This window comes from Syngnathoides biaculeatus, chromosome 8 (genome assembly GCF_019802595.1).
Source record: "Syngnathoides biaculeatus isolate LvHL_M chromosome 8, ASM1980259v1, whole genome shotgun sequence".
Classification (NCBI taxonomy): Eukaryota; Metazoa; Chordata; class Actinopteri; order Syngnathiformes; family Syngnathidae; genus Syngnathoides; species Syngnathoides biaculeatus.
The window spans coordinates 2,674,916-2,697,339 of record NC_084647.1 but is presented as its reverse complement, the minus strand read 5'-3'; the positions used below and the strand labels follow the sequence as shown (position 1 = coordinate 2,697,339).

Genomic DNA, 22,424 nt, shown 5'->3' with positions numbered 1-22,424 from the left:
ATTTGTCCGCTCTGCTGCCAGTAAAATGTATACAGCATCTGACATATTCATTCTAGCAATATTTGTGTAAGTCAGAAACTACGATGGCAGTTCAAATTTGACAGTTGGACTCATGAGGCAAAAAGGCAGAAGTTCAACAGTTCTTCCTTCATTTGGGCCAAAACCATTTTGGACTACGTGACTTTATAAAATGTTGATGTGTTTTTTATATCAAGCATTTTGAATACCCACCTCGAAATGGTTCTTTCCTCTATAAATAGTCACCATTTTCATCTCAATCGCTCCTCTTAATGTTTATTTTTTTATTTTAACTGCTGCTGCCACCAACGTGTGCTGTAGCTCTGCTGCAGCAGTGAAGGACAGATGCAGTTAAAAGTCCAGCGATGACTCATGTTCCAACTCCACCAAAGAATCAGATGTGGGCGGGAGGGGAAGTGGGGCAGACTGCAGTGTGCGTGTGTGTGTATGTGTGTGTGTGAGCGACCCTTTCCATGTAAGCACGCACGCACACACACTCCAGTCTCTATTTCTGGCACCCTGTCAAGTCTTCTATGCCATGTATCACAGTGAGTCGCTCACACTTTCATTCATAAATTCGCCTGCTCGCTTCCTTTGATGTGAGTGTTGCTTTCCCCTCAATGATCTGCTCTTCTAACATGTGATCCAAACTCTTTCCATCTTGAGCTTGTTCAGAGATGGATTAGAAAAGCAGGCCTGAGATGATGCAAAGGCCTCCACCAGGATTTTATCTTTCTATTTCTCCTTGCAAATACTCACAAACAGAGACCACAAGCATCTTGAGTAGCTTTCAGAATCAATAAGTTCTTATCAACTTAGAAGACATCAGGTGATGTCAACGTCATGTTGAATATAATTTCAAATCATGAAGATGTATGTAAAACATATCGCAATTAAGCGGTACTAGAAAATAACCATTTAGATTGGTATAGATGGACCGAAACAAATGTAAATTCCTTATGTTTTTATTTGTGATGAAACCATCTGTTCCTCCATTTTCGATCACCGACTGCTCATCCTCACGAGGATCATGGGTGAGATGGAGCCTATTCGAACTGAGCTTACGTGACATGGAGGATCCACCTTAGACTTGTCACCAGGCAATCACGTACAAACAAATATACAGTAACATGCACAAGCTATCACAACTATGAACAATTTAGAACTGGGATCTCAAGCTCATTGTCGTTGTGGGGCCATATTCGGCCCAATTTGATGGAAAAGGCAACAGACTGCTAAAATCATAAAATAATATAATAATAAACAACAGTTCCACACATTGTTTTAATGTGACTTTAATGACTTTTTTATAATCATTATTTTCAAAGCAACCTCAAATTTCATGACAAAATGTTGCTTCAGGTTTGTCAACTCAATGTGTGCACAATAACCAATCACAGCGATTGTATTTTAAGGCCCAAAACTAAGTCACAGGTATTTGGAATTGAAAAATATATACAGTATATATATATATATATATATATATATATATGATTCCAAAGTATGAAACATACATTTCAACACCTTTCAGCAAAATGTAGACTTTTGAAAAGAGCATGGGAGAAAGACCAGAACACACAAAAAGAGTGGCATGATCCAATAAGTGCATGTTAGGTTGTGCTGCTGTGTTTGAAGGTCAGAACAAAACATTCAACTTTATGAGAGCTGTAAAAAGACATGCTGTACATCCTCGATGCTCTTCATTTGCTAGTCGCAGTATTGCAACAAATTATGCACGGACACCATTGCACTACAATAATACTGCAAACTGCAAAGAAAAAAAAAACATTAAACAAGCACAATTATTTGGTCTTTTTTTAAATAGAAAGTCCATCCATCCATCTATTCATCCATCCATCCATTTTCTGCTTATACTCACAAGGGTCACGGGGAGTGCTGGAGCCGATCCCAGCTGTCAACAGGCAGGAGGCAGGGTACACCCTGGACTGGTTCCCAGCCAATCGCAGAACACAACGAGACAAACAGCCGCACTCACAATCACACCTAGGGGCAATTTAGAGTGTCCAATTAATGTTGCATGTTTTTGGGATGTGGGAGGAAACCAGAGTACCCAGAGAAAACCCATGCAGGCACGGGGAGAACATGCAAACTCCACACTGGTGGGGCTGGGATTTAAACCCCGGTCCTCAGAACTGTGAGGCATACGCTTTACAGCTCCACCACCAAGCTTCCCAGTAGAAAGTCCCATATTATTATGTCAAAATCACCATAATCTGCCATACATAGCACACCTCATGGAGACTCTGGAAAGAAGGTCGGGTCCAGCACAGCACCAACAATTAACAATAGGGGGGGGGGGGGGGGGGGGGGGGAGTCTTAATTATCTGACATTTACTGCACTTAAGTATCAAACCTGTTTTTCTGATTTCAAATGTCCACAAATATTGGAAATAAAAGGAAGTTACCTAAAAGTCAGTTGTTAGAATTGTGTTTGTTTTTATTTGCTATATCATAATTTTACTTAGTTAATGTCAGTGGTGTGCAGTAGGGTGGTCTTTAGATGGGTTAAAAATAATGGGAAATATTAAACTCAGACGCCATACACGTGTTCCGATATCAAGAAATCCACAAAATTGTGAATTATTTGTGAAGTATCCACGGATTACTCAAGGGCTTAGAAATTCGGATGAATCAATCATTATTGACAGAAATGATACATTTCAGTATCCACAGTCTCACAACAAAATATAATCCATCCATTTTCTTTGCCGCTTATCCTCACAAGGGTTGCGCGGAGTGCTGGAGCCAATCCCAGCTGTCAATGGACAGGAAGCAGGGTACACAGTGAACTGGTCGCTAGCCAATCACAGGGCACATAGAGACAAACAGTTACACTCACAATCACACCTAGAGGCAATTAACAAAATCTAATATATATTTTTAAATATAAAATGCACTGTGTTAGTGTAGTCAACCACATAATACAAGTATTGTGTATTACATCAAAGCAAGGATGAAACTTTTCATATTTGAATGACAGAATGCTGCAATAATATTTTATTCATCAGTCAGATTGTCACCCTTGTAGTGCAAATATGCTACATCATTAAATAAAACACATAAACATGAAACATCATGATTTCATGAATGATTATTGAACTCAAACCTAGAGTTACCACCATTGGTGATTATTGTCCCACAAAGTTAGTGTTAGTCTTTCTCACATAAGGGACTCTGCTCCGATAGGCCCGGAAAACTTGCAGTATTGTTTCTGTTCCTCATGACTTTTTATGACTCAATCTCAGCCAAAACGCTGACACCTTTTAGGCTGTGTGTGTTTGAACATGCAGTTTTACAGTACTGGTACCTCGAGAGTCCCAGATTTCAGTCTGCGGTGAAGCAAAGACATCTGCAGAACTTCAAGATGCACATTGCTAATTCCCTCCATCTCATTTTATGCCTCGGGTGTCCCAATCACATGAATACAGGCAGGACCATTCTGATCTGAACATGCAAATGCCACACAGGCTAGACTGAGATTTGAATCTCGGTCCTCAGAACCGTGAAGCGAATGTATACTCAAGTTCAAAACCAAAATAAGAGAAATTTATGACAAGGCGACAACAAAATTTTTTTTCTCCTGCCTTGCCACCGAATGTAGAAAGCAAGTCGGATGATTCAAGTTTCAAGTTTTCATTTTATTGTCATTGCAAATATCCACAATGAAATTCAGTGCAAGCAAACTTGCCAATTTTAGTACCTGTTGGGGAAGTGCGGGGTGGGGTTGGGGGGCTAAAATATGGATGGCGTGCCGCAAATAGCCCTCGAGCCATTGTTTGGACACCTTGGTGTAGTCCAATCAATCGGATCTTTTCCTGGCCTAGCTCCTAATGTCATGGTGTTGGGCCGGTTATTATGGAAATGAGCCACATAATGATATCACAATTTGGAATCGCTTGCTCCCAAATGTAGTTTCAGAAAAACACAAGCAAGAAAAAAAATTTACTTCCTTGATTTCACTTCACATTTAATGGGCATGCACTCCAGATACCTAAGTATTTGTTTATACGCACACACACTTCCCCACAACATGCCCCCTTCAAAATAAATGTTGCAGCCAGCCTATTTCCACTGTAAGCACTCACACTGTGATGTGCGGATCACGCTGGAGCTGTCTGGCTAATTGCTCATGTTTGTGCCTGCAGTGGGATTATTGGTAAACACAAATCAATTACCAACTCACTTCTACTTCCACTGCCAGCACCGGACCTTCTCTGCTCATGCAAGAAGTTTTTTTTTTTTTCAACCACTCCTAAACTTCTTTCCCACACTGACGAGTGTTATGAGACTGTTTGACACATTGCAGCTCTCACTGGAATACTTTATTTGAGAGTCCAATTCAGTGCGGGAAATGATGCGATCACTGTCACTTTATGTCCCATTGTTATGATAATGTCTGCTTTTGCTGGTGGTCTAGTAATAAAGTTTTATTGGTCTGCAGTGCAACCTAACCCTCCATTACAGACACGAGTTTAATCTGTGACCACGTCCGCAAATGAAAACTCTTGGATTGCAAATTGTCTTTCCCTATTACGATCAAAGGATATAATCTGTTCCAGACTCCACAAAAATTGGAGCACTCTTGTTGTCCATCCATTCATTTTCTTTGCCGCTTATCCTCACGAGGGTCATCCCAGCTGTCAACGGGCAGGAGGCAGGGTACACCCTGAACTGGTTGCCAGCCAATTGCAGGGCACACGGAGACAGGCAGTCGGACTCTCAATCACACCTCGAGGCAATTTAGAGAGTCCAATTAATGTTGCATGTTTTTGGGATGTGGGAGTGCCCAGAGAAATTTCACGCATGCATGGGGAGAACATGAAAACTCCACACAATCCACGAGATTGAACCCGAGACCTCAGAACTGTGAGGCCAACGCTTTACCATCTGATCCACCGTGCCACCCTCTCTCAGTGTACTTCTATTAGTCTATATAAAATATAGACTAATAACAATTATTGAAAAAACTAGAATGTAAAGAATTAAATCATTTTCACATCATCAATATCATGTATCGTCAGAGTTGAGCATTCTTGGAAGTTTCTTCTGATGTTGTATTGTCTTTACATTGTTGTGATGTTCATTTGTTAGTGCAGAGTTTTCCATGTATTGATTCAAGGCAACATACAGTATTTTAAATGATAAAATAAAAACAAATCTTCTGGTACACAATCAAAAAATGTCACGAAAAGTGAACGCGTAATGTATTCATGTGCCTTCTGACATATAATGAAAGATCATTTAATTGTTCTGCATGTCACTAAACATCTCTGGCATATAGTAGATATTAAAGATCCACATAGATATCCATCCATCCATTTTCTTTGCCGGTTATCCTCACAAGGGTCATGGGAGTTCTGGAGCCTATCCCATCTGCCGGGCAGGCGGCAGGGTACACCCTGAACTGATTGCCAGCCAATCGCAAAGAACAGACAAACACCCGGACTCACAAAAACATAGATATCATTTGTTAAAAAAAAAAAAAAACAAACAAAAATTCATCGGATGTAAAATTGGGACACTTCCCAGTGGAAACCCGAAGATCTGTCACCATGCACCACGAATGTTCCACGCTGCACTGTTTTGGAATTACTGCAGTATTTGGGAAGCAGCCTCCGATGGGTAGGGGGGTGCAGCAATGGGAATGGCATAGGAAGAACCCAAATCCATCCGTCCCTTTTCTACACTTCAACATTATTTTTTTAATCGGCATTGGAAACAGTGCCATGTGTTGCTAAATCACCTGTGCATGACTTTTTTTTCTGGGTTGGATATAAATGTGGATATTTATGTTGAGGTGAAGATGATTATATTTTTGCAGTGTAGACGATGTTGCTGCAGGTGCTTCACATCGACTCTCAGCCCTCCTGATGGAGGGCACCGGGCTGTCCTCTCCTTGCTGCTCCGTGATGTGCGTCTGTCCCCTGGCAACTGGCCAGCTGCTCCCCATTCATTTACCACCAGCCTTGACAGCCAATAATTCTGCTCCTTAATGCAGGTTTTCAGAGGCTTGGCAACCATAATGTAGGGGGTAGGGAGGGGGGTAGAGGCTATGAATGGGTCTGGAGTGTTTGACGTCAGATGGCAAAAGGTGCGCTGCTTTAATTTTTGCTCTTTTGTGAAATGTAACATGGGGAAACAGACAGGGTAAGAGTCTTTTCAGGTCATCCATCATCCAACCGGGAGGACAAAGTAAATGGTAACCACACCGGATATGTCACTTTGCCTAAAAATTAGGTGTGCTGTTTGTCACCGATGTGTCTTTATTGAGAAAATGAGTGCAACCAGGCAAGATGGTGGAATGCTCTCATTTCTTTTAAATGTTATTCACTTGAACTATTTTAAAATTAAAATGTAAAGAAGTTCAGCATGTGTAACTGCAGTCTCAGCATCCATTTGCGTGTTGTTTTTCCGTTCTAATGAAACAATGACATCCTCCCTGCAGGAATAACTTATTTGCGAGCATGACTCACTTGCTGATGCTTTGTGAGGGGAATACACCACAAAGAATCAGAGCACTTTGGTTGTTTTGAAAAATAAACTTGGCAAGACCACTCGTCCTTTAATACATTATCAAGCCTTCAAGTGCTTGTATGACCTCGGCGAATGAAGTGAGCTACCATTAAAACATTATGTGACTAATGTTTGGAACCAATCACACATCCCCCTACCAAAGAAAAAAAAAAGCTTCTCAGTGAGTGGGAAAAGGGACATGGAAGGCTGATTTAATGTTTGATGTTCTTTTTTATAAGTTCAATCTCCCTAACAAACAAAATCTATCTATCTATCTATCTATCTATCTATCTATCTATCTATCTATCTATCTATCTATCTATCTATCTATCTATCTATCTATCTATCTATCTATCTATCTATCTATCTATCTATCTATCTATCTATCTATCTATCTATCTATCTATCTATCTATCTATCTATCTATCTATCATAATTAGTTTGCATACAGACAGAGAAGCATGTTATGTCAGGTAGAGTGCGTGATGGACTTAGATTTCAGCATGGACAACTCAAATGAATGTATTCCTTTATTTACTGACAACATCCCGAGTCACCCGTTGTCAAAGAAACCATTCATATGTTCTCATTTTGTACATACTGTAGTTGGTTACACATCACCACCTAGCTTCTACCTTTGAACTTATTATCTTGAAAACCGACGTCATCAGTCAGACAGATGTAATCAATCAGTCACACACACACACACACACATACATACACTCATCATGTGATTGATGTGAATAAAAAGAAGCTGCAAGGGGACACGAGTTGGAAGCAGGGAGAAGTCCTGTCACTCCCCTCGCAGCAAGTAAAACTTGAAGCCTTGTCTGTTCGCCTTCTTTTAATAGAGAGTCAAGCTTTTTAAACCTGACATTTGGTCCTTCGAGCCAGATCCCAACACACCACCGCCCAATGGGGAGGGAGAAAACACACCGAAGTCTGTCGACAGCCAGGAGCATTTAGCTGTTCCTGAAGAAAAGCCCTGGTGGGACATGAATTTGTGGCCAGGCCAGTGCCAGAGTCCAATCTCTCCTCGGTGGACGAAGGTTGATGGGATCACGAACAACTGCCGTCCAGAAAAGCTTGAACCGGTAAGTAAGGCTACTCCGCCAGAAGGAGGTTTCAAGGCTAGTCCGCCAGAAGGAGGTTTAAGGCTACTTCCCCAGAAGGAGGTTTTAAGATTACTCCACCTTTAAAGAGGGTATTTATAAGGATCCATAAATGTGTGAGTGGGTGAATTTGAGTGTGAGTGCCATCACGTACTTGTGGAATCATAGGTCATGGATGGAAACCTAATAATGCAAACAGAAGTCTGTGTTCCATTCAAGTACACAAGGTAGTGGATTAGGACTTAGGTCCTAAAAAGGACAAGTAGTCTCTAAGGGACAAACGTAGAAAAGCATAATGGTGAGCGGAAACAGTAAGTCTGCCCTAAAGGGGATGTAAACTTTATGGAACGATGTTTACCGGGAAGCATGATGTTTCTTAAAAAAAAAATAAAAAAAAGAGAAAAATAGCATGGCTTAAATGGCAAGTTAACAGTTGAAGGATGCAGCAGGTTGGGAGAAAGATTGATGGCAAGTGTTACAGGGAAGTAAGGAAAAGCCAAGATTAAGACTTACATCTTAGGATGGCGAGAGGTTGGTTAGCATAGGCAAGAAAGACAAAAGCAGGAGAGCCAGCTGAAGTAATGCAAGCAGTGGCTATATTAAACACAGCTACAACAGTTTAGAACAGGCTAAAGAAAGTGAGAGGAAGATGAGAGTTGGAAGAAAATCTTGAAAAAAAAAGAAAAAGGAAAGAAAATGCTGTCTCCCTGGGAAATACATTCACTGATAAAAGCGCCAAGGATGCAGCAACAATATGGCACACACATATTGACACAATCACAAGCCCCCAACCCTCCTTTTGATTCAACAGTTCTAAAAGATGTGCAAAACATGCTCCTCAAAGTGAAACCCAATGATGGCTTACAGAAAAAACTGAATTAGTAGATAATATTCATTAGGGGTCTCAAACTGGCGGTCCACGGGCCATTTGCGCCCCCCAAAATTATATTTTGCGTCCCCACCTTACTTAATATGAAATTTAAATGATGGTGTGGCCCTGAAGTTTTATATGAATGGCACTCTATGGTGTTTTGTGCGGAGCTGGTGAATCTACCAATCACGGCGGGGTTGTGGTTTTCGGGGTGTGACAGTGACAAGTCCTTATGCAAGCTGAGAAATATTTTTCATTGAGTGAAAGTTAGTGATTTTGCCATGGAGAGTTTTATTAGTTTTGCGCACAACTTGTTTAAACCAGCTTTCTTGCTTATCTTATTTTGTCCTTTAAAAAAAATATATAATAATTTTCTCTTTTAAATGTGTGCAACTAGAATCACTGAAGGTGTAGCGGTACACACACCTGCCTTTAGTGTGGGCAGTGTGGTATCGATTCCCGCTTAGTGATGGTGTCAATATCTGCCCTGTGACTGACTGGCAACCAATTCAGGGTGTAGTCCACCTTTCGCCCGAAGTTAGCTGGGATAGGCTCCAGCTTTCCCGCAACTCTTGTGAGGATAAGGGGCTTGGATAATGACATGAGATGACAAATTGCGAGCATGTGCGCTGAGGGTGCGTCCCAGCCTCAGCCAGAATGCGCCTCCATGGGCCCCGAGATGAATTGACTTTGAGACCACTGATATACATAATCAGTGGAAAACCTAAATTACCAAAATAAATCTGTTTAAAACGGTGGCAATTTCGAGTCATGGGCCTTGCCATGTCTCAACAGGAGGGATGATAATGGTAGATATTATACAGACATTTTTGGAATTTTGGATTCAATTCCTACTCAAAAAAATTTTGTAGATCATGTCTTAATTGCTGCAATCAATACTCAAGGGAACTGCAGACCTAAGAGAGGGCAGTTTCCCCAAGGTAGTCAGCCTTTCCAGTTTTTACACATTAATTTATTGAGTTAAACAAAGCCCAGCATTACAAATGTTGTTTAGGATTGATCTGGCCCTTATCTAAATGGGTGGAGATTTTTCCATGTACAAGTGCTGATGCTATTACTGTGGCAAAGTTCTTGTGTAAATGTATTATTCCTTCTCATGGCATCCCAGAAAAATTGTATGGCAACAATGGCCACATTTTGTTAATGAAAACATCAGCAAAGTAGCTGCAAATCTATAAATAACTTAAAAAAAATAATTGTCCAGAATTAGTGGAACAAAGTAATTGGCCAGTGAAATCTTGATTAAGGAAAACTATGGAACATACAGGGAGAACTTGAAGCGAATGTTTACATTTAGTAAAACTCTATATGACAATAACTCCAACAGATAAAAGGAGTGTCCCCATTTGAAATAGTACATGGTAGAACATTTAGACTGCCCATGGTAGAGCAGCCATTTCAGTAGTCAGAAGAAAAAAATGATTGGATGAAAGAGATGCTGCAAAATAAAAATGTTAAAGAAGCAAATGATCTGCCGCCTACTGTGCCTTCTTTACAAGTACCGTTGGTGTCCATTGGTGATTGGGGCCTGAGAAAAGTCATGAAGAGGAAGTGTTGCTCCTCACCTCACTGGGAAGGTCCCTACCAAGTCTGCTGGCCACTCCCACGGTGGTAAAGATAGGAGAACGTCCTACAAGGATACACTTGTCCCACTGCAAGCCTGTGGCTCCCTTTTCATTCAACGACGAGAAGAGGTGGAAGTCCAGCTACAAAGGGTGGGCTAGCAATAGGCTGCCCTGCTCTCAAACCGGTGAAGAATCCAGTTGAGCCACGCTTGAGCATATTAGGTAAAGGAGAGCCACTACTGGGACTGCTGGCCTTAGTGCTGATCGGAGCATGGCTCCTGCGCACTGGCCAGTCTGGGACTGTTCGTGTTTGTCACTGGATCTATGGACATGAATCATCATGGAGCCAGGACAATCCCACCTCTCCAATAGACGCCAACGCTTGGTACTCGAATGTGAAGATGGTCTCCCTCCGTGCACAACCAATGACAGATCAACAAGTGTGGTGAAGCTGGAACTACTCTGACGCCCCGCCATGGAAAGAAGTCTGCACGAGCGACGAGTCCGACAATGCCAGCAATTCCACCTACTGGTCCCAGACTTCATGCCAGGCCAGGAGAGGATGCAGACAGAAACCATCTGAGGTCTTCAAGACGGACCTGACCACCGCCATGAAGGTGCACGACTTGTACCACCTCGTACTCCATATTATTAGGATATGGCCGATCCATAGAAGCAGAAGCGCGAAAAAGGGTGTCCAGGTGCCCGTTAGCCTGCAGTCCATCTCGGAGCCCGTGGCCCGGGCGCTAACAGACAAAAGCAACAAAGTCAAGTTGGTCAGGCCCAAGAAGTTGATCCACAGGTCGGCCACCCTGGCCCTCAGTTATGTGGACATCAGGACTTTGGCAGAGGGCATGTGTCACTACAACCTCCACGAGGAAGACGTCACCTGGCTGCAGGTCATCAACGAGGAGTTTGCAAGGTTGGCCCTTACGCCACTGGATGAATTCGCCATGGAGTGCTCCTTGGAGGAGTTTGAGTGCCGTTGTCATAACAACATGACACACTACCAAGACACAGTAAAACCTTACCATCGAGTACAACGAGAATGTGGTGTGTGACATGCCAGTTCCCCAATGGACAGGACAACAACAAGATGGTGTTCTGCAACAAGTGCAATATCTGCATCCACCAGGTATCCTGCCAAAGAGCCAGTTGTGCCCGAAGAAGGGCAATGCTATGAAGCCCACCTGCAGTGGAACCAAGTGGGTCCATGTCAGCTGTGCCTTGAAGATCTCAGAAGTGAGCAATGGGAACCCGGAGAAGATGGAGCCCGTCACCAACGCGTCCCACATTCCCAGCAACAGGTGGGTGCTCAAATGCTGCCGTGTAAAGAAAAGATGGGAGTCTTCATTCAGTGCTCTACCAAAAAACTGCCACATTGACTTCCACGCGACTTGCGGCCTCTACTCTGGCTTGGAGATGACCATCATCACCCAGGATGACAAAGTCAAGTTCAAGTACTACTGGCCCAAGCATTCGGGCCTTAAGGGCAGTGACTCTGTGGAGCGGGACTCCACCACTGAAGTTGAAAATACTGAAAGCTTTGAGTGCAAGAAGGGGAAATTGAGAGGAAGGGTTGAGAGGGGACAATGAAGAGAACACGGCCGTCCTCGGCCTCATCCCTTTCGCCTCATCATCCCCTCGTCATTGCAGTTGTCCTTGTGTCTTGCTTGGAAATGTGACCCGCAGGAAAAGCGTGTCAATGTCCTCAAGATGAAATTGCAAGAAATGGAGGGGGTCTTCTACCACTTTGTGGATGGCGAGGAAGTGGGCTGTCACCTCAAGATGGCACCTGAGACAGTTGACTTCCTGTACCAGTACTGGAAGCTAAAGTGCAAAGCTAACTTCAACCAGCTGCTGCTCACGCCTAAGAAGGACGAGGGGGACACCCTGGCCAGACGTGAACACGAGGTGTTGCTGAGATGACTGCAGCTATTCACACACCTCCGCCAAGACCTGGAGAGGATCTTAAACCTGACTTGCATAGTGATGAGGATGAAACGTTCCATGTGGCAAGTTCAGGAGCAGATCTTCCAGCACCAGGTCCAGCTCATAGACCATGAGTTCCTCAGCAGTAATCCGTCAGAGCAGGATCTGCAGAGTCTCTTCTCTTTAGACCAAGTGAGCTCTCAGCGGTCTCAAACTTGGACCTCATGGAACCACTCGGAACACAGGACCAAACGACGATCAAAGCAGGCGAAGGGGAAATCGCATGAAAGGAAAAGAAGCTGAGACTCACTGCCGGTATACAATGATGACACCATAAACCTTGACACCAAAGCCTTGGAGGTCAATGAGTTGGCTCACGACTCCAGATGCCCAAACCACCCAAACGACAACCTTGTGCTTCGCCACATGAAGTCCCCGAAGCAGGAGGTGACCGCTCAGGAAGGCGTTAGTGTGAGACTGCACTGGAAAACCATTCGGATTGAGGCCCTAGAGCCTGAACAGCGCCAAGGAAAACAGCCGGAGCATGAGGACTGTATGTGGAAGTGTTGGACTGAAGTTTTAGAGGTCTTCACCAGAGCCCTGAAGTGCAGCTTTCACTCTAAGGCTCTGGACACAACAATTTGCATCCATCTGGTAGACATTAGATCATCGCATCCTGGAGAAACCAGAAGAAGCAGGAAATCGGTTGTGTTGAAGCAAGATATCATGCTGGATGGGACCACAGTCAGTGCTGCCTTTGACAAGACAATTGACATGGCCATTGTGGGCACCACTATGGGAACCTTGTTCTAGATATACTGGTCGGACAACAGCAACATCCGGAAGGTCAGCAGCCACAAAGAAAAAGGTGAGTGATTTGGCCTTTCAGACAGATGAGACACACTTCGCCACCTGCAGTGAAGACAGCAGTCTGAGGGTGTAATCCATCCCCAGTAGCAACTGGTGGTGCAGTTCCAGGTGCTAAACCAGTCATGCACCTGTGTGTGCTGGAGCCCTTTTCCGGGTCTGCAGCTTTTGCGGGTGGTGGTGGGATACAGCGACTGCACCCTGTGCATCTTTTGGCTCGCCACCTCTGAAATGGAGAGGAAGCTACATTCTCATCGCGTTGCTGTCACTGCTGTCGAGTACTCTGCCAACGGTGACGTGATCCTCTATGGTGGGAAAAAATGGTTTCATAGCTGTCAGTCGTGCCCTGGATGGATCAACCATCTGCAATTTCAGGGACCACAAAGCGGCAGCCATCACCACCACCCAGCGTGTTTGTGAACAGTGTAAAGACTTGGACTGGTTGGAGAAGAGTTCCCCAAGGAGGTTCCATCTCGAGCTGAAGAAATCACCATCCCTGCTGACGTCACTCCGAAGAAAGTGCCGACACACATCGTGGACTACTCCGAAAAAGAGCAGAATGATTAGACACTGAAAGTAGAGATCCTCAAGAGTTCCAATCATCCTTGTGGGGAACAAGTCAGATCTGCGTTCGGGTAGCTCCATGGAAACCACTCACCCCATCATAAATCAGTTTTTTGAGATTGAGAGGTGTCGAGTGTTCTACAAGGAATCTGAAAAACATAGAGCTGTTCTATTATGCACAGAAGGCAGTCTTCCATAACACCGCCCCTCTGTATGACCCCAAAAACAAACAGCCCAAACCTCAGTGTGTCAAAGCGCTCAGTCGAATCTTTTACTACTCCGAGCAGGACAACGACCACGTCCACAGCGACGTTGAGCTCAACTGTTTTCAAAAATCTTGTTTTGGAAATCCACTGGTACCAAAGGCCTTAAAAGATGTACAGAGAGTTGTTTGGAAAAATACGAGCGATGGAGTGCAGCACAATGGCCTTACTTTAAATGGACAAGGACTGAACTGTCACCAGCAGAGCGGAAGAATCTCATCTGTGTTTGCCTTTACATGCCGTGGGGTGCCAAAGTCTACATGACTGTCCCAATCACCAGCAAGGGTTACATCTCTAATCACAGCTTCCACTGTCAGTGGAGGCTGTGTGTTTATCTCGACATCAACCATTGCCTTTCTCCTACATGTTTCAAGTACCAAGAACATCTACACTAGACTTGCTTGGGCTGCTGTGTACCCGCACTTGATGGGTTCAGAAATGAGCAACGATGTAGCAACGATGTTCACCCACTGTTTATTTATTATTAATTATTATTATTATTGGTCGTGGTTCACCTCTGGACCTTGGTATTTTGTACTGTTGAAGTTCCTTGTACCAGTATTTCCTGTTCTGGGTTTGTTCTGCCTTGTCACGATGTGTATAATCCCACGTTTGAAATCTATGATGGTTAGAGCATGGTCAAATGTTTTTGTTCTACAATAAGTAGACCCTGATTATATGCAGCTAGAGCCAAAAGGAAACTTTTGATGCCTTTTATATGCCCAAGTGTAAATGATGAACTTTCTGAAAATGCAACAGCATTCTGATGTCCCCACTCATATTTCCAAAATGATAAACAGGAGGGAAATGTTAAAGAAATCATTCATATGTTCTCATTTTATATTTTATATTTATTGTAGTTGGTTACACATCACCACCTAGCTTCTACCTTTGAAATCATTGTCTTGAAAACCGATGTCATCAATCAGACAGATGTAATCAATCAAACAGTCACACACACACAGATATACATACACTCATCGTGTGATTGATGTGAAGAAAAAAGAAGCTGCAAGGGTACACGAGTTGGAGTTGGTTGGAAGCTGGGAGAAGTCCTGTCGCTCCCCTTGCAACAAGTAAAACCTGAAGCCTTGTCTGTTCGCCTTTTTTTAAAAGAGAGTCAAGCTTTTTAAACCTGACATTCGTCATCAGTGTTGTCGTAGATCATCAGACGTACATCGCTTTTTGACACTAATGGTAGAGTTGTGCATAAACATTCTTCTTCTCTGCATTCTCACAGCTCTATTTTGCCTCTGGTAGCTCATGAGAATGTGTGAAAAATGGGAACTGATTATGAATAGCAGGTGGAGAGGAAGATAGCATGCGATCTGCTACCTTGCACTGATTTGCTCTGACCATCTGACATTCAGTTTTGCTGACTTCTGCATGCGTTGGTTGAGCCCTGTGATTGACCTGTGAGCAGGGTGTACCACACCCATCACTGAAAGTCAACAAGGATAGCTCCAGCCGATGGATGCAAAGCAAAGCAAAAGAAATTTATTTATATAGCACATTTTATACATGAGGTAACTCAATGTGCTTTACATTATTAAAATTATTTGAATACAAAGAGATCAAACATTTAAAAAGGGATAAAAACAATAAAAATACAGACAAAATATATATCGTGAAAAAACTAAAATTAAAAGTACAACTAAAAACAGTATACAGGGGAAGAAATATCATTAAAATTGGAAATAGTTTGAAAAGCATTCGGAAAAAGAAGCATTTTCAACCTGGATTTAAAAAAATTCCCGCTTGGGGCTGACCTCACCTCTTTTTTTTTTTTTTTTTTTTTTTTTTGCAGCATAATAGCTAAGTGCTGCTTCACCATGTTTGCTTTGGACTCTGCAGTCCACTATTTGACCTGAGTCAGTTGATCTCAGAGCACTACTGGGTTTGTATTCCGTAAGTATTTCTTTCATGTATTCAGGTTGATTGAGCAAATGTTTGTGCGAGGGGCTTAATCCTAGCCCCATGATGACAGTTTTTCAAAATTCAAGAATTTAGCTTTGGATGTTAAAGAACTTTGGAAGAGCGGGCAGCAGGACTTCCGCCACACAGTTCAGACTTTGGGCTCTGTTCTACCTGTGTTGAGTTTGTATGTTCTCCCCATGTTTGTGTGTCTGTCCCCCCCCCCCCTCCAGTACTTCATTCAACTTTTGCATTTAGGTTGGTCTAAATTTGTAATTCCTAAAACACTGAGTATTTTAATCCACGAGCATAATTGACATGTACAAGGGAGACTGTATGGAAAAAATAAAAAATAAATCTGCCCCAATTCGTACCTCTGAGACACGATAGTCTCATCACAGCTGCCGTTGTCAAAGTAGGTTTCAAAATGATCACCTCTGTTTTATAATAAATGGGTGAAACACGGGATTATATTTGCCATCATCTGCTCATTCTACATTGGCAGACATTCAATTCAGCAAAGACTGAGCAGTTTTCTCATTTAGCCATGAGTCAGATTTACAGTATTCTGAACAGAGGGTTAGCGTAATCTTGAATAAACGAACCATGAGTGGTTATAGATATGACTAGTTGTTTATTCACTACTTTCAGTTTGTCTGTGCAACTGTTTTAGTTTATCCAATCACCTATAATGTCGTCAATGGCGGATGATGACAAATTATTTCTTAAATTGTCCTTTAGACTCAGCCTGAGCCCAGTGGTTGCTAAGTGCCCAGAGAGAGACAGGAAGCAGCACTAAGAGGCGATCCATCGGCTGCATCCATCCTGTCATCCAGTGGCCAGACAGCTCGTGGAAGTGCAGCCAGGATGACTCATAGGTCAGACTGTGTGGAGTGGATGAGAACAAAAATGCTCAGTGCACTGCGTAGGTACTGTTTCAATGTGTAGCTGCAGGTATTATCCTATTTGTGCCCAAGTACAATAGATTACGTAAAGTTGTCTCCAGGTCTGTGATGTTAAAAATGTCATTCCTCTGGGATGATCTCTGTGAGAGTAATAGGCTAATTCTGCGATACGTCCATTTTCTACACAGCCTAATCAACCATCCCCATTCCTTAGGTAGCTTATTTTGGGCAAAAGGCATACTAGACATCAGACTGGTTACCAGCACATCTCACTCATATTCACATTAACAATGAGTGTAAACGGAACCCACGGGGCCTGCATAGAAGTCAGGCGGGTATACCGCTACACTATCCCCGACTCAGGTTTCTACTCGGTGTATTTGACAGTAGTTGACTTTATTACTTGCAGCGCTTCATGTGGTTTAGGATTAGTTGCAGCAAAATGTTGGAGTGAAGCATTCAAATTGGCTCTGGTTGTGTGCTCTGAACTCACTGATGCAGCATGGAGAGCAGAACATTTAAATGACATTATGTTGCCTATACTGAGTGGCACCAATTTGTAGATATTAGTATGTTTTTGTCAAAGTCTTCAGAGTTCAGGAGCCACAAGTGAGCGAAAGCAGGGATGTCGAACATACGGTCGCCAGGGCATCAAACATACGGCATACAGGCCAGAGCCAGCCGCCAGGGGTCCCTTTCAGGCTTCAAACATAAAGATGTAATGTTTTTCTTTTTGCTCAAGAATCAACAACAAGTGGGACACAATCGTGAAGTGGAATGACATTTATTGGATATTTAAAAAAAAAATTTAACGAATAAAATCCTGAAAATTGGGGCGTGCAATATTATTCGTCCCACTTTGTAGTGCTACCTTTTGCTGCAATTACAGCTGCAAGTCGCTTGGGGTATGTCTCTATCAGTTTTGTACATTGAGGGACTGAATTTCTTTCCCATTCTTCCTTGCAACACAGCTCGAGCTCAGTGAAGTTGGATGGAGAGCATTTTGAACAGCAGTCTTCAGCGCTTCCCACAGATTCTCGATTGGATTCAGGTCTGGACTTTGACTTGGCCATTCTAACATCTGGATAAGTTTATTTGTGAACCATTCCATTGTAGATTTGGCTTTAAGTTTTGAATCATTGTCCTGTTGGAAGATAAATCTCTGTCCCAGTCTCAGGTCTTTTGCAGACTCCAAAAGGTTATCTTACAGAATGGTCCTGTATTTGGCTCCATTCATCTTCATCAATTTTAACCATCTTCCCTGTCCCTGCTGAAGAAAAGCATGCCCAAACCAAGATGCCACCACCATGTTTGACAGTGGGGGTGGTGTGTTCAGGGCAATGAGCAGTGTTACTTTTACAACAAACATCGTTTTGCATTGTGGGCAAAAAGTTCGATTTTGGTTTCATCTGACGAGAGCACCTTCTTCCACATGTTTGGTTTGTCTCCCACGTGGCTTGTGGCAAACTTTAAACAAGACGTTTTTATGGATATCTTTGAGAAATGGCTTTCTTCTTGCCACTCTTCCATAAAGGCTAGATTTGTGCAGCGTACGACTGATTGTTGTCCTATGGACAGACTCTCCCGCCTCAGCTGTAGATCTCTGCAGTTCATCCAGAGTGATCAAGGGCTTCTTGGCTGCATCTCTGATCAGTCTTCTCCTTGTTCGAGGTGAAAGTTTAGAGGGACAGCTGGGTCTTGGTAGATTTGCAGTGACCTGATACTCCTTCCAATTCAGTGTGATTGCTTGCACAGTGCTCCTTGAGATATTTTCTTCTTTTCCTTTCAGCTTGTCCCGATAGGGATCGCCATAGTGTGTCATCTTTTTCTATCTAAGCCTATGTCATGCATCTTCCTCTCTAACACCCATTGTCCTCATTTCTTCCCTCACAACATCCATCAATCTTTTCTTTCATCTTCCTCTTGCTCATTTGCCTGGCAGCTCCACCCTCAGCACCCTTCTACCAACATACTCACTCTTGCCTCTAGACATGTCCAAACCATCGAAGTCTGCTATCTTGAGCCATTTCTCCAAAACATCCAACTTTGGCTGTCCCTCTAATGAGCTCATTTCTAATCCTATCCAACCTGCTTGCTCTTGCTCTTCATTTCTGCCACCTCCAGTTCTGCTTCCTATTATCTCTTCAGTGCCACCATCTCTAATCTGTGCATCATGGCCGGCCTCACCACTAAACTTTGGCCTTCATCCTAGCAGAGACTCTTCTTTCACAGAACACACCAGACACCTTCCGCCAGCTGTTCCAACCTCCTTGGACCCGTTTCTTCACTTCTTTACCACACTCTCCATTGCTCTGGATCAGGGCTGCTCAATGTGTCGATCGTGATCGAATGGCAGTTTCGGTCGATCGCGATGGTGTGCCGAGATTCTGTTTTACTTCTACTACTTACTTCTTCATTCCTCTCTATTCTAGTGCATGCCTCCATCTTTCTAATTGTTCCTCCACCTGCTTTCTACTTTCATTGCATATCACAATATCATCTGCAAACATCATAGTCCAAGGGGATTCCAGTCTAACCTCATCTGTCAGCCTATCCATTACCCCGGCAAACAAAATCTTTTTGCATCCAAATCTGGCTTTAAACTTCTCCCTTACAGTATCTTGGACCTGCCTGGTGTGCTCCTTGGTCTTCATGATGCTCTCTGCACTTCAAACAGAAATCAGAGTATGAGAGAGCATGTGCATTTGTATGGAGACTTGATTACACACAGGTGGATTCTATTTATTATCATCATCAGTCAACATTGGATCATTCAGAGATCCTCAATGAACGTCTGGAGTGAGTTTGCAGCACTGAAAGTAAAGGGGCCAAATAATATTGCACACCCCCCTTTTCAGGTTTTTATTTGTTAAAAAAAAATTTAATATCCAATACATTTCATTCCACATCATGATTGTGTCCAATTTTTTGTTGATTCTTGACAAAAAAAATGTAATTTTAAATCTTTATGTTTGAAGCCTGAAATGTGGCGAAAGGTTGAAAAGTTCAAGGGGGCCGAATAATTTCACAAGGCACTGTATACATATTATTATACATACTCTTATTTTGGAACGTGTGCTTTCATTTTGACACAAGCACTCCAGATGAAGTTGGAATCTTTCAATTTTCATTGTAAATATCAAAGCTAAGTATCGTAACTCTTTCGGAAAGTCAGTCCTTGAATCCATGATCATTTCTGACCAGACACTTTGGTATGAATACCTAAACCACAATGCACCGCGTGTGTAACAAAACAGTAACACCAATAAATTTCACCTATTGGTAAGGAAATGAACAAAAATAGTGCGATGACTGTGAAGATTTGGCCAGATTAGCAGCCATGCAGAGGAAGGTTTGGAACTCACTCCATGTGAAGCACCCGTCTCCTCCCAGGTTGTGCAGAGCGCATTTCACTGTGCATACAGAAGCCTCTGCAGCTCCATTCCTTTGAGGGGAATCAGCAGGATGAAGTTTCCAGCTCCGTTCTGTTGCATACTTGGAGGCTTCATTCTCAACTTTGGATGTTTCCAACTTCTTCAGAAAGGCATACAGTTCTTTGAGAGCAGGTCTGGCACCCACAAAGTTTTTTTTTCCTGGGTCTGACCACATTTTCTTTGGATTTCTCCTCAATGCTGTGAATCTCTTGTAGGCCAAGAGGAAACCTTCAGACGACTGGTCACTTACGACATTTGAGTGTAGAGCTCGGGATGCCATGCAGCAGAAGACTAGCACCCATACCTTGAGCCTTGCTTTCTTCTTCACCTCATCCTTCACTTCGTAAGGCCCAAACAAATCCCCTGATGTGTATTGAAAACGTTTGGCTGGTGTTATCTCTCTTCAACTCTTCTGGTGTCTTCATCCAGCTTTTCCAGGTCATTGTGGGAGGTAAGCACATCATGAACATAAGAATCTTCCTCCAGTTTCCTACACTCCTCCTCCAGGTGAGTAAAAATGGGTAGCTTTGCCGTCTCTCTCAGCTGTGCAATGCATCCTGCTGTTCGATCACCAATGTTGACTCAGGTGATGGAATATTCTTCAAGTTCACTGTCTCCAAAGAAATCTGTGAAGATGCATTTCCAGGTCTTCCAGCCACACTGAATTGTACATCTTTTTGATGTCATCAAATGCTGCATGCACACCTCTTCTGAGCCTGAATAGCACTGCACAAATTGGATTGAGGATGTCAGGCCCTTTCAACAGGAGATCGTTAATGTTGAGTCCCTTGAACTTCTGGCTGTTGTTCCAGACCAGACGCACAGGTGTAGTGACAGAGTGCGGGTTTAGCGCCACCAAGTGGCTAACATACCATACTGGTGGCTTCCAGTCGGCCATCATATCTTTGGTGAGCTTCCTTGCTGCTCCTCTTTCCACCATCTCATGGTCTTGAGTGGAATATGCCACCTTCCACTTTGGTTCTTACTTGAGTTGCTTTTCTGTCCTCAGAAAAGTGGCTTCTACTCCATTTCTATTGTTGGGTAGAGAAATAGGATCTTCAATCCATGGGTGTTTTGAGTCGCAGTGTGTTTCACCAATGTGATCATCAGCGTTGACATAGGTGAGGCCTTTCCTGATGATTTCCAGCTCACTTTCCTCGCTGAGTGTCATCTCCTTACCTCCTGGCTGGCAGTTGCCACATCTGCATCCTCCACACTTTGGTTTGCAAGTTGCTCCAATACTGTCCCATTTCCACTAGTTTAGAAATTCTTCATCTGCAACAGTGCTTTTGGTTTCATCTTTCAGTCCCTCTATATCACTGAGTTCTTGATATTTCAAAGCTATGGCTCTCATGGACCGTGCAAAGTGCGTTTTGGATGTGTGAGCTGCCAAATCCAATTTCTCAAAGAGGTCTGGGTGCATTCCACCAATGGTCTTACCCAGTGGGCCGTCCCATAAGACGACGTCTCCAATCACCTTCACCTTCTGCGGTACAAGCTGTCCTTCCTGATGACTGATGAGCAGTTGGATTTGCTCTAGTCTGTGCAGGTCTTCTGAGCTGGCTACTGGAAAGAACCTCTTCAGTTCTTTAGGTTTGACCGTTTTCTGTACTTTGGCTATTTCCTCCAAGCTATAACAGATGAGTTCATGGGCTCTTTTGGTTCCTCCGGGGGTCTTGATTCTCACTCTGAGGTGATATCTTTTTGTCTTTACTTTCAGGGCCATTTCTCTAACGCCATGGACAGCTAAAGTGATTTTTTCACTTCTGAGGTTGAGTCTTCTGACGGCGCTGTGAGTAATGTAATTTGTGTCAGATGCTAAGTCAATCAGCATTCCACTCTTCTGACCTGCATAGGTTGTAACTTCAAGGAGCATAAGGATCACTGGGAGTTCTTTACATGCACTCTGCTCCATCCCTGCAAGCTTGTCAGTGCACAGTGATCTTGCCGAAACATTGGTAAGAGCTCTCTTGAATTTTTCTGCCATGTCGGGGGATAGTTCAGACACAAATTGCTATTGTTCTTCTGTCAGTTTGTGCCTCCTCAGGTTTGGCTTTGATGTTGTGTCTGTCTCAGCATTTTTAGGGTCTCCTTTCCGGAACAGGAAGAAGTGATGGTCTCTCCTGCAGTTCTGCTTCCTACACAGGTAATTGTCTTTGCATTCACTCGCTTCTTCATGACACCCGAGAAGTTTGAAGAGTTGTGTTGATTGAGGTTTCTCTGCCCCTTGCAGGTATGGAGTGGGGCAGGTGCTCTTCCTGTTATTTGACTTGACAATCATTGTTGACTCACTTCTAACTATTATTGGTATGATGGAAGAGCTGTAGCGGGACTTTCACACACCACACCCAACAAACCACACCGCTGACCACCATCACACCTCTGACTTCAGCATTGACCATCCACGAATAGGACGTGAGAAGC

The 22,424-nt window shown here is 43.2% G+C and overlaps 1 pseudogene; it reads left to right on the top strand.

The window, feature by feature from the left end:
* Positions 1-6,169: 6,169 nt before the first annotated feature.
* Positions 6,170-12,356, top strand: LOC133504915 (protein Jade-1-like; annotated as a pseudogene).
* Positions 12,357-22,424: the final 10,068 nt, after the last annotated feature.